The following is an 11,494-nucleotide window of genomic DNA, read 5'->3' on the forward strand; positions in this document are numbered from 1 at the left end:
CCTTGAATAATGTTGGAGAGCAAATTGTTTCAGGTCCTACTGACTTCAGTTGTATGGGGGAAAAATTACTATAGAAGCTAAGGGGACCTGAAACTGTTCTGTTACCTCCTAACATTCTTCAAAATATCTTCTTTTGTGTTCCACAGAAGAATGAATCCATAGAGGTTCGGAATGGCAGAACTGTTATTTTGGGTCGACTCTAACTTTAATCTAATAAGCTGAACATACATTCTATCACTTCAGTTTAGTACAAGTCTAATTAATGCCTGTTTATGTGATTTTTCTCTGTCCCCTACAACTTCAGTATTAATGATGCTGCTTGATGTTAGGCCAGTGCACATACCCGTGGGACATTAAAACGAGCATATCAACTCTTGTTCACACTTCAGCTCTTATAAGAAGCTTGATTAAAACTTCCTCCCCTGAGATGCTCCTGCTAAGTCTTGAAAAAAAATGATCTTGCCAGGATGTAAATCTCAGTACGGACAGTATTAATTCTAGAAAGTTCATAATAGCCATCACAACATGGTTATTTGCAAGAATAAATACCACCTAGCTGTAACATGATATGTAAAGATTTTGATTAACTGATGTCATTGGATGAAACAGCCGAAATATGATGTTGTGTTTCCACTTGGAGTGTATCTGAATGTGTTTTATTCTTCTTTCACTGAATATGGAGTGTGCTGAGATCAACATTGCTAGGATCTCTGATGGAGGCACTTGGTTGTTTCAGAGCAGCATGAGGGGAAAGTGTCCTCAGGGTCTTGAAAGTATCATCTTCATTGCCTCCAGCTGGACCGGAGACTCGGATCGCTGAGTCTGATGTCAGCACCCAGCTGCACATTCACCCTTACAGGGGTCTGACTCAGCGCTGAGGCCAGCACTGTACCGCACCGTGGCCCGAACCACTGCACCCATGGACTTCAACACCTCTATTACATGGTTCTTCGCAGCAAGACCCTCCGAAATGGCCTGTGGGTTGATAGTGAGTGGGTTGTGCTTAGCCGAAACCACATGTGTATTCAGAATAACCAAAGAAAATATCAAGAAAATATCCGGGTGATGTTTCACACCAATATTTAAAAGAAACTGGTCACCATAATTGAATTTTAGAGCAAAATGTGACCGTAGATAAGTGGTTACACTCAAAAACAAAAAAAAAATAATCTATAATATAGATTTAGCCACCTTGTCAAAGTCAGGCTCTGCTTGTGTGTCGTTTGGACTGAGCTGACTGTGAATTCTCAGGTCTGCTATCACTTTCTTGAGGTCATAGTCAAAGAACAGTACATTTAAGATCACCTGAGATGCACCTTGGCCACTGCTGTGGTGACCTTTGCTCCTCTAAAGGCTAGCAGGATGGCAGGACAGAAGTCATGGGCCTTTTGTCTGAGTAAAGATGAGAAGCAATAGAGTTGCCAAACGTTTAAAGTAAAATCTTGAAAGACACACTGAAGTTCTTGGCTGTGTATGAAATAAGTGTAATGCACACTGTATAGTATACATATAATGCTTATGAAACAGCATAATGTGATTGTGTAATATATGAGTGCCATTCATCTCAGAAATATGCATTTTCCACTTTTAATACAATTCTGATCTTTTGAACTCACTTGAAATAGCAGAGAAAGAGAAATTAAAATAAAATTATTAATTTATTTATTTAAAATTATAATTCCACTTTATTATTGTTATAATAATTACTATATCCGCTTTTTATAAGACTTAATAATATATATATATGCATTTAATATACTGATTAAATTGAATACTTTTTAATATTATTATTTAATATTTAAGCAATATTTGAATATTAAATTTGTAATCATTTAAAAGTAGTAATTTGCTTACTATTTGTAAAAGAATATATATATATTGCGGTTCATCTGAGAAATAACTACTTATTTTTCATTTTGAATACAAATTATGATCTTTTGAATTGATTTGAATGATGATAATAATTATTATTATTATATTTTATATTTATAATGAAATATTTGCTTATTTACATTTAAAACATTGATTTGATGTTTAATATAACTACTGTATTTTAAGTATTTTAAGTTTTGAACATTTGATATGACCTCTTGTCAACAACAAAGTCGCAGTAATAAAGGTTAGGTAAAGGTGACATTTTCTTAACACATACACCAATTTTCACTATAACTAATATTGTGTTTTTTTTTATCATTATTGTTGCGGGTTGGTAGTAGTTCTCTTGCTGAGTCGTATTATCTGTGATCTTCTGGAGTATCATGTCAGCGTAGTCCTTTGAGGTAATGTTCTGGATGAACTGCCAGCGAGAAAGAGGAGGGCGCAAGAAGGTCATTATTGCGGCCCTGCTGGCGGCACAATAATCTACAGCTTGAAAGAACCGCTGATCAAAAGGGCGAACGCACAATGAGCTGTTCAATAGCGCACTATTTTCATGCTCTGTGATTAGTGTGAGATGCAGCACGCCGGTTTCAGTAATGGCTTTGATCACAGCTGGCTAACATATGCCTCTGTCAATGTGAACAGCTGCTGAAGATACATGGGAGCATTTTTACATAAGATAATGCACGATGGTTGTGATTTAGAGATGTGTGACCCTCTGTGAAATCCAGTCTCAAAATCTAATTATGAGATAACAAGCATCAAAGTTTGATATCAAGTATTAATTTCACTATGATTTCAATCTTTGACTTGGTCTTAGTTAGTAATATTGAAGATATCAGTGTTACATTTTCACATGTTTTTTTTTTTACCTTATGAAGGATGATTTTATATAGAAAAAGTTAATCACCAAACAAAATGTCTTTAGCTGGGTTTTCCCAGACAGGGACACATATATAAAGGATATATATGAGGCTGTTTCTCACCCTCACGTCATGTCGTTTCTAACCTGTATGACTTTTACAGAACACAAAAGAAGATATTTTGAAGGACATTTCAATTATAACTTTGACCGCATAATATCAATCCAGTCCAAAATGGAGTTGTCAACTAAAACTAAACTTATTAAAAACTTAATCATGATAAAAAGTAAGTAATATGGTTTGCAAAGGCATGAGAATGAGTAAATATTACAGACTTTAATTTTTTTTTCTAATGAAATACCGCTATAATCACAACTTACACTGGCGATTCTAGATCTCCTAAGACACTCCTCTTTCTGAAAAGTGGAACGTGCCTTTAGTCTTTTTAATATTTTATTATTTGTTTCAGAATGTTCAGAGAACATTCAAAAGTAACGTTCCCATAATGTTTGCAATATGATACAATAAGGGGTCATCCGGTGCCCATTTTCAACACAAGCTAATATGATCCTTTAGGGTCTTAATGAAAAGTCTGTAACATAGTTTGGTTAAAATTTCTCAATTGTAGTGTAAAACAACACGCTTTTTATCCAGTCCAAAACAGCTTTTTTAAATTCAAGCCATTTTGTAGCATTTTCCTTTAAATGCAAATTAGCTCTGCTGACTCCGCCCCTCTCTTCCTATAGCTGCTTTCTGAGGGACTGTTTACTTTAGCCGCATTCATCATGAAACTTACTAATTAGGACATTATTAAGAATGGCAATTTGTAAAGATTCATTATAAAACTTTCATTTCACACTCTGCTATGTTCGTTATTACATCCAACAAAGAACACCTTGATTGCTTAGGAGACATTCTTGTCTACACTTGCTCCAGTGAAAACATTGCACTTGCTTGTGAAACATTGGTGAACTGATGCCAGTCCAATCTGTGCTGAAACACCACTGTCAATCAAACAATCATAGGAGGGGCCTGTCTCTGTGACATTACACAGACAGGCATCTGAGATGAGCTCGGTTTGAGAAAGAGGAAATGATTTAACGAGATTTAAAAAAAAAAAAAACACTGGCTGGATTTTTATCATTATTGGATGGTTGTGTACACACACTGCCGACACACATTTCAGTGCAAGCAACTTGTAAAAGTACATCCAATGGCCCCTAAAGGTTCTATAAACTTTTTTAAGCTGGGTAATCAATATGTGGTTATCCATTGTGATTTCAATGAGTATGTGTTCCATAGAAGAAAGTGAGTCAGGAAATGACATGAGAGTGAGTAAATGGCAACATCATTTTCATTTTTAGGTCAACAATTATTTTAATGTTGGACAACTGACCCAGTTTAAGTCTTCCTAAAACTATCTAAATTGTCTCGACCATTCATGCCAGACCTGTCTATTTGAAATAATTGAACAATTATGAGTGATTCGCCATGGATGATGTTTCATACAGAATAAATTAAGCTATATTGTGAAGAAAAAAAAACAGTGCTAACAGTGTTTATCGACAGCCGTGCCCTGTCTGGCTGCAATTTAATGACTAAGTATCTCATCAGTAAAGCTACAGAGTGGGTGTCTGAAAAAGACCACGACACAGAGCCGTGGAGAGCGTCCAGCTCGCCGCAAGAAAGCAAAGCTGATGAATCTCAGATGACAGGCTGCTTCAGAGTATCCCCTACTGGTGGAACCCCAAGGAAAGGGTCGGAACATGCTGACTGCATGGATTTTTCCATGCTTGGTTTGTGCCAATTAGTGGCAAACAGCCCACGTTAGTGTTGGTGTGAGAGACAGGAGGACAGGCGCGAGGGAGCGAAGGGTGAAGGGATTTTTAATAGCTCATAGCCAAGAAAAGTTAGGACTTTCTGAAGTCTCATCCTGCCCCTGACATCATTCACATGAGGAAACAGTTAAGAACTTTAAAGATTGACTAGCGGTCATCCTGTAATCAGTATTCCTAGATGCTTCCTCTCGCTGCTAAAAAGACCAACTTGGACCAAAGTTATTTTCATGCTAGTCCAATATGGTAACCTCCAGAGGAAGGTTGATTGACCAGTAAAAAAATAATAATTCTAATAATAAGATAAAAATCATTAATGTAACGTTTAATTTATATTAATGTACAGTATATACATATAAATATTTATTCATTAATATAAATATTTTTGATAATGCAAACTTGAGTACTATGCAAGATTTCTATATTGTTTTATTTTAAAATAAAAAATAGTTTACATTGTGAGATGTATAAGCCATATACCTATGTTTTAATAGTGCCACAAAAACAAATATAATCTTTATAAAAACATTAATTATAGAATTTAATGTAAAAAAAAAAAAAAGAAACACATTACCTTTAATTACTAACACAGGATAAAGTATTAGAAATATTAAATAAGAGGATTTTGTTCAACTCAGGGCTCCAGACTATGGCTGAAATGAGCACAAAATATAAACATTTATAATAGTAAAACTGACATATAACAAAACATAATTAGCATATGTGTGACAATAATTTAAAATCCAGCATGGAAAGCTTTGTATGCATTCACAAGTCACCTGTGATCTTGTTTGAGTGCGAACCAGTGTTTCTTGCCCACATTTGGTGTCACCATTGTGTATTCACACACAGTGGCAGTGAGGGGGGATTCATCCAACAAGGGCTTGTAATCTCTCAAGTCCTCCAGAGTCTAATCCCCTCTGCAACACACATGACACAGACGCCCATATGACGCATGATGCTAAGCAACTTAATAAGATCAAACCCACTGAGTTATTGATTTAGTCATTAATAACCAATTGTGTTCCATCCTTCAACACCTCTGTCTGCGTGGACTATTGGCAGCACTGCAGGAATTAGTGGCATATAAAATAGTTGGAAATCAATGAACCGAAACACCTCAGCCACAACAGAAGCTTTGAGACTACCCAACTTAGCATCTTTAACACACTAATATGGGCAGTCAAGTCTATCTGACAAATAATAAAAAATGTGATTCTTATTGTGATTTATCATAGCAGAATGTATTACTGAATCAATATTTCAGCCAACCAATCAGATTTTAAGTTAGACTACCATTTCCAGCTGTGCTTTTGACTTAATTTAGTGTGTTGTCCAGATAATGAGTTATTGATACCAAATAATGGAATAGACATATTTGTGAATAAAAAAGCTGCAGCTTGGATGTTCCTCACAAGGTTCTCAGCGAGCAGTCCACTGTAGAACGCATCATGCCCATTCTCTGCTATTAGATTATAAGTTTTAATCATAAGATTATTTAGTGCACCTTGTTAAAAGTAAGAATACGGACAGGTTTTTTAGTATGTTTAAAATTTTGGTTAAAAGTATCCCATGCTCACTATAAAGTCTTATCATCCATAAAGATGTTTCTGTTTGAGTTAATGGCACTTGCCAATTCGCTGCCAATAGGAAAGCTCTTTCTGGCCAGTTCTATGTTTGGGAAAAAATACAGTTTTATGGCTTTTCTGGAAAAGTTCTACATGAACCATATAAAGCCAGCTCTGCTGTGAGTTATTGATTGAAATCGTGTTAGTTTTAGACGCTTATCTCTCCATGCTGTTACTGTATCACAAGGCCACTCATCGTGTAAATCCCTAAATTCACTAATTGACTATTCCCTGACTAATCCCTGAATTCACTAATAAAATTAATTAATGAATTTACCCTTTTACTGTAATGTAGTCAATAGATACATTTCTGGGAAAGTTCCGGACGATTCCAAACATGTCTCAAACATAAGTAATATAAAATAGACAAAAAAAAATTAAAATGTGTGCATAAAAATAAAATATTTCTGTAAAAAAATCTGTATCCTATCGGTATATATACATCTTTTCAATTCAATTCAATTCAATTCAAGTTTATTTGTATAGCACTTTTTACAAAACAAATCATTACAAAGCAACTTTACAGAAAATTATGTTTCTACAATATTTAGTAGTAGCTAGTAGTTTGTGCACATTTGACAGGATTTTAGAAAAAATAAAAATAATAATAATAATACAAGACGTAGTCAGCTAGACGATGAACTATCAATATTATTAATTAAGTTATTATATGATTCAGTCACACATTTAGCAATAAATTTAACATCTATTTTTAATAAATGTGAATAATATTAAATATTCATAAAATAAACATCATATTATAAAGAAAATATCCTTAAATGACATGCATAATTCTTCATGCAGACAGGTATATATACAATTTACATTTTACTTGCATTCCAGTTCCTGCCAACTACGCACAGCCATTGAAGACGAGGGAACCAACATTCCACAGGCCACAATTAACAACCTGATCAATTCTATGTGAAGGAGATGTGTTGAACTGCGTGAGGAAAATGGTGGTCAGTCACACCAGATACTGACTGGTTTTCGGACCCCCACAATGCAGTAAAACTGCATGTTTTAGTGGCCTTTTTATTGTGGTCAGCCTAAGGCACACGTGTGCAATAACCATGCTGTCTAATCAGCATCTTGATATGCCACACCTGTGAGGTGGATGGATTATCTCGGCAAAGGAGAAGTGCTCACTAACACAGATTTAGACAGATTTGTGAACAATATTTGAGAGAAATAGGCCTTTAGCTCATGAAAAATGGATTTCAAAAACAAGTGTTGTATTTATAATTTTGTTCAGTGTATAGTTACATGTATTCGCATTACATTTTACATGATTTACAATTATTTACGTTTTTTTTCATACAGTTTGCATAAAAAATACAAAATAAAAGTTGCAAATATAAAAATCCAATACTTTAAACACAAAAGTTGCAAATATTATTAAAATATAAATAATATAGAAAATAAAAAAATAGATTCTTAAAATATGCACAGAAATACTTTATATACACACAGAGACTACAGACTGGTGTGTCAGGTTGAATCAGACAGGAAATACTGAATGCACCTTTTAGCATCATAAATAGTGAAGAAGAGCCCTCCTCCAATGCCCGTGCTGTGGGCATTCATCAATCCCACGCACAGCAGAGAAGCCATGGCAGAATCTACAGCAGAACCGCCTCTCTTCAGAACATCCCTGGAGGACACACAGACAGGGCATTTGCCATGCAAACCTGGACATATCCTTTTAAATATCAAACTGCACGAACAACTACAAACAATAAACTACAAATATACACAAATATGTTATGCACTGATAAAAATGTGCAATATGTGTGTTCATTTTATCTTTATCATTAGTATCTAGGTGTTAATTATCTCCAACGTTTGTTTTTTCTTTTCTTTTTTCTGTTGCACAAATCTGAGAGCTGTATTCCTGTTTTTAAAGAGGGACTTGTTCATACATCATTCACCTGATTTATAAAACATTTCATTCCTTTATTCCTGAATCATGACAATATTTTCTGATTTATGGAGTGATAAAAAGAGATATCGAAAATCTCCTCTGTAAAAACCTTCATCTAATGTGCCTACAAAATGAAACAAGAATTTTGATCCTGTATTTTTCCAGTGTTCAGATTTCTGTTCTGGAAATGTATGCAAATTAACGCGTATTTAATTAATTAAGTGATGCCCTCATTTGCATATTGACTTAACGTTACGCAGAAGTATGATGATACACATTATTTTTTCACTTCTGGTGTCGTGTCTTAAGGATCTATTTCTACTGGATGTGACCTTTAAAATGATGATCATTGGTGTGCTTGGTTTGATTCAGTGGTATTAAATAATAGCTTTCACTTACATAAAACCAATTAAAGGGGATTTCACTTCACGCAGCACATTTTTAAGTTACCTTACTAAACATTTTTACATTTTATCTTGGCTTTCCACAGAGCTGTTATTATCCAACACAACAAAACTGTTTGGTGAGAAATTGTACAAGAAAAAGTGTTTATTTGCAAGCTACTGTAACATTTGCACTTGATTCCTTTAGGACCAATTTCTGCATGATGTGATCCTTAGAAACACTTTCTTTGGTGTATGGTATGTGAGGATAAAGTGAGAATGATTCAAACCTCCGATGTAAATAACTGTTACTTAACAAACATTGGGTGTGCTCTTTATATGGCCTTCCTTACATCTTGTGCTGTTTATTTACAAATATATAAATTCTGATGTAAAGGGGTCTCAATGGATTCATGTTATTTCAATTTCACAAAAACTACAGGTCATTGATGGCAAAAAGTGAATGTGCATTTCAAGAGAGCAGAGCTCAATCCTGCCGATCTCTGAGCACGTCCCAGCATCTGCTGCCAACGCTGCCTTGAAGTAACCATTTTCAGGTTCAGGTTCAAGAGAGGCTTTTTTGCCCTGCACTGAAAAGGAAACAGCCAAAAACATGCCAACTGCAGCCAGTAGAGTAAGCAGTAAAGTAAGGCCCACCACAATAGACTTCTGCAACATTTTCCCGCTACAGCAAATGTCTAGTTTTCTGTTGCTGATGTATATAGACTGCCTGTTGATGTTTTCATGCCACCGTATCGGAAAGTAATCATGTTTAATTAATTTCATACTGTAATTTCATTTCTAAACCCCGGGTCAACGTTCCTATTTGTATATTTACTATGTCAACAATGTACTTTTCAGACTCATTGCTCAGACTCAACTTCAAGCTCATTGCATGGCTTCTATGGCTGCAAATATGTGGTGTTTTCAGCTGGAAACCCGGTCTGTTTAATTACTATTAGTTAATTGTCAGTGGGTAGAAACACACAGACCAAAACAAAAACACACATTCAGACACAGAACACACATTTCAAAAGTAAAATAGCTGGCTGCAGCATTGTTTTTCATTGTAACAAGTATGTGAACTTTGCATGTTTCCTAAATATGTGCATATGTAAACTGAATGTTCATCCAATCAATGACACTGACACCTCAGATATGCAAATAAGAAAAATAACCTGGGTTCTAGTCATATACAGTGTGAAATTTGCACCTTATGGATACTGCAGGGTTAATTGTTAACTAATTATGAGCAGTGGGAATCAAGATGCAACTTAACCCAGTACAATTGTACAAAACCACATTGTACAAGTTTGGCATGAAAAAGCAGGGTTTCATAACCTCTGCCTTGAGATTAAAAGTGTTTAACCTGAGGTTAAAAGTGGGCTTTTAAACAACAATAACCCAAGGTTAAGCACAGTGTGAAAAACCCAAGCTGAAACACTCAAGTGAACCTTCAAGTGAAACTGAACACAATGAATTACTGAATTTAAACAAATAGATTAATTTTAACTACTTAGTGAAATGAAAAGGTCATGGACTAATCATACGTAATAGATACGCTAAATGGGGCTTGTGTATTCTCATATAACCATGACTTGGTCATATTAACCTTTGCAATCAATGATTGTGCGATGTAAGTTGTGCTTAAAGGTGCTCTTCAATCGTTTCTAACCTTTATGTAACACAAGATAATTCATAAAGCAGAATACTAACAGCAGATCTAACAGCTGGAGATTGAATACACTTAACTTGTTTTCTTTTTTTCTGGATAAATACATAGTCAAGGCATAATTTCAAAGAATATGCATAAATAAATAAAAAAAGCACAATAAATTGTTCTCTGTTAGTTGGCCGTTAGCAATCCTCTGAGGAAGATTGTAGCTAATCAGAATTCTCCATTACTGCCGTTTCTAGTCTAGTTTTGTTTCTAAAATGCTTGTATTGCTTATTTGATCATTATAAACTTGCAATTTGGTTCCCAGTGTAAATCAACTCCTGATTCTGTATCATGTGAGAACAAAATGAGCACTATAAAGAATTGTAGAATGCATCCTGGCTCTTTTTTATTCTGCGTTTTATGTTGCTTAATGTAGCTTTATGTATCCCTGCCAAAGTAGCAAGATTTCATGCATTTATAATTTGAAAACTCTGAATAAAAAAAGCCTTGTATGAAGTGAAATCCTCCTCAGAAAAGCGCCTTTTCATAGTTTCAAAGCCCTGCTACTGTCCACATTAAATCCTGTCAGACTGTGCTGTGTGTGGGAATGAACTGCAGAACATCTCAGAGAAACCTGCAGTGACTGCAGCCAACAAAATTAAGCCCACCACACAAGAGACTAGAATTTTCTCACACACACACAGAAAAGATTGTGTTTTTCCTCCTACAAATCGCAACAAAAGGGCACAAATTACCATCCTCAGAGTTCAGTGTGTGTTCCAACAAATAAAACACAACAACGGGAAGGCTTTGTGTGTGAAAATAATCTTGTGATGATTCCGTTAATTTCATAACTCATGAGTTTAATGTCCATTGAGGTTTGAGTAGTATCACCTACCTAAAAACTAAACAGGCCTCTTGTAGAGTCTCTTTCCGCAGGCTGACTGAGCCAAAGCTATGAACCTCTGGCTCTCAATGTCTAACTATAATAGCCATCAAACTTTAACCAAATCACCCTGTGATATTCTCCATGATTGTTTTATTAACACTGCAAAGGGCAAAGTGAGTGCCACAATAACTGCAGAATGACGTCTGCAAAAAACAACACTTGCAAACTTTTAACAGATTTTTTTGTTGTACTGTTGTATCAATTGTATACACATTTAATCTTTGAATGTTTAAGCTGTTCATGTTGTAATCTATTATATTCGTTCTAGTGAATGATTCACTATAGGAAGTTAATGTTACATATAATGTAGACATTAAAAAGCATCTGTTTACTGGTCTAACATGCCTCTTCAATGCCTTTACTCAACACACACT

Source organism: Carassius auratus, chromosome 35 (assembly GCF_003368295.1).
Source record: "Carassius auratus strain Wakin chromosome 35, ASM336829v1, whole genome shotgun sequence".
In the NCBI taxonomy this organism is placed as follows: Eukaryota; Metazoa; Chordata; class Actinopteri; order Cypriniformes; family Cyprinidae; genus Carassius; species Carassius auratus.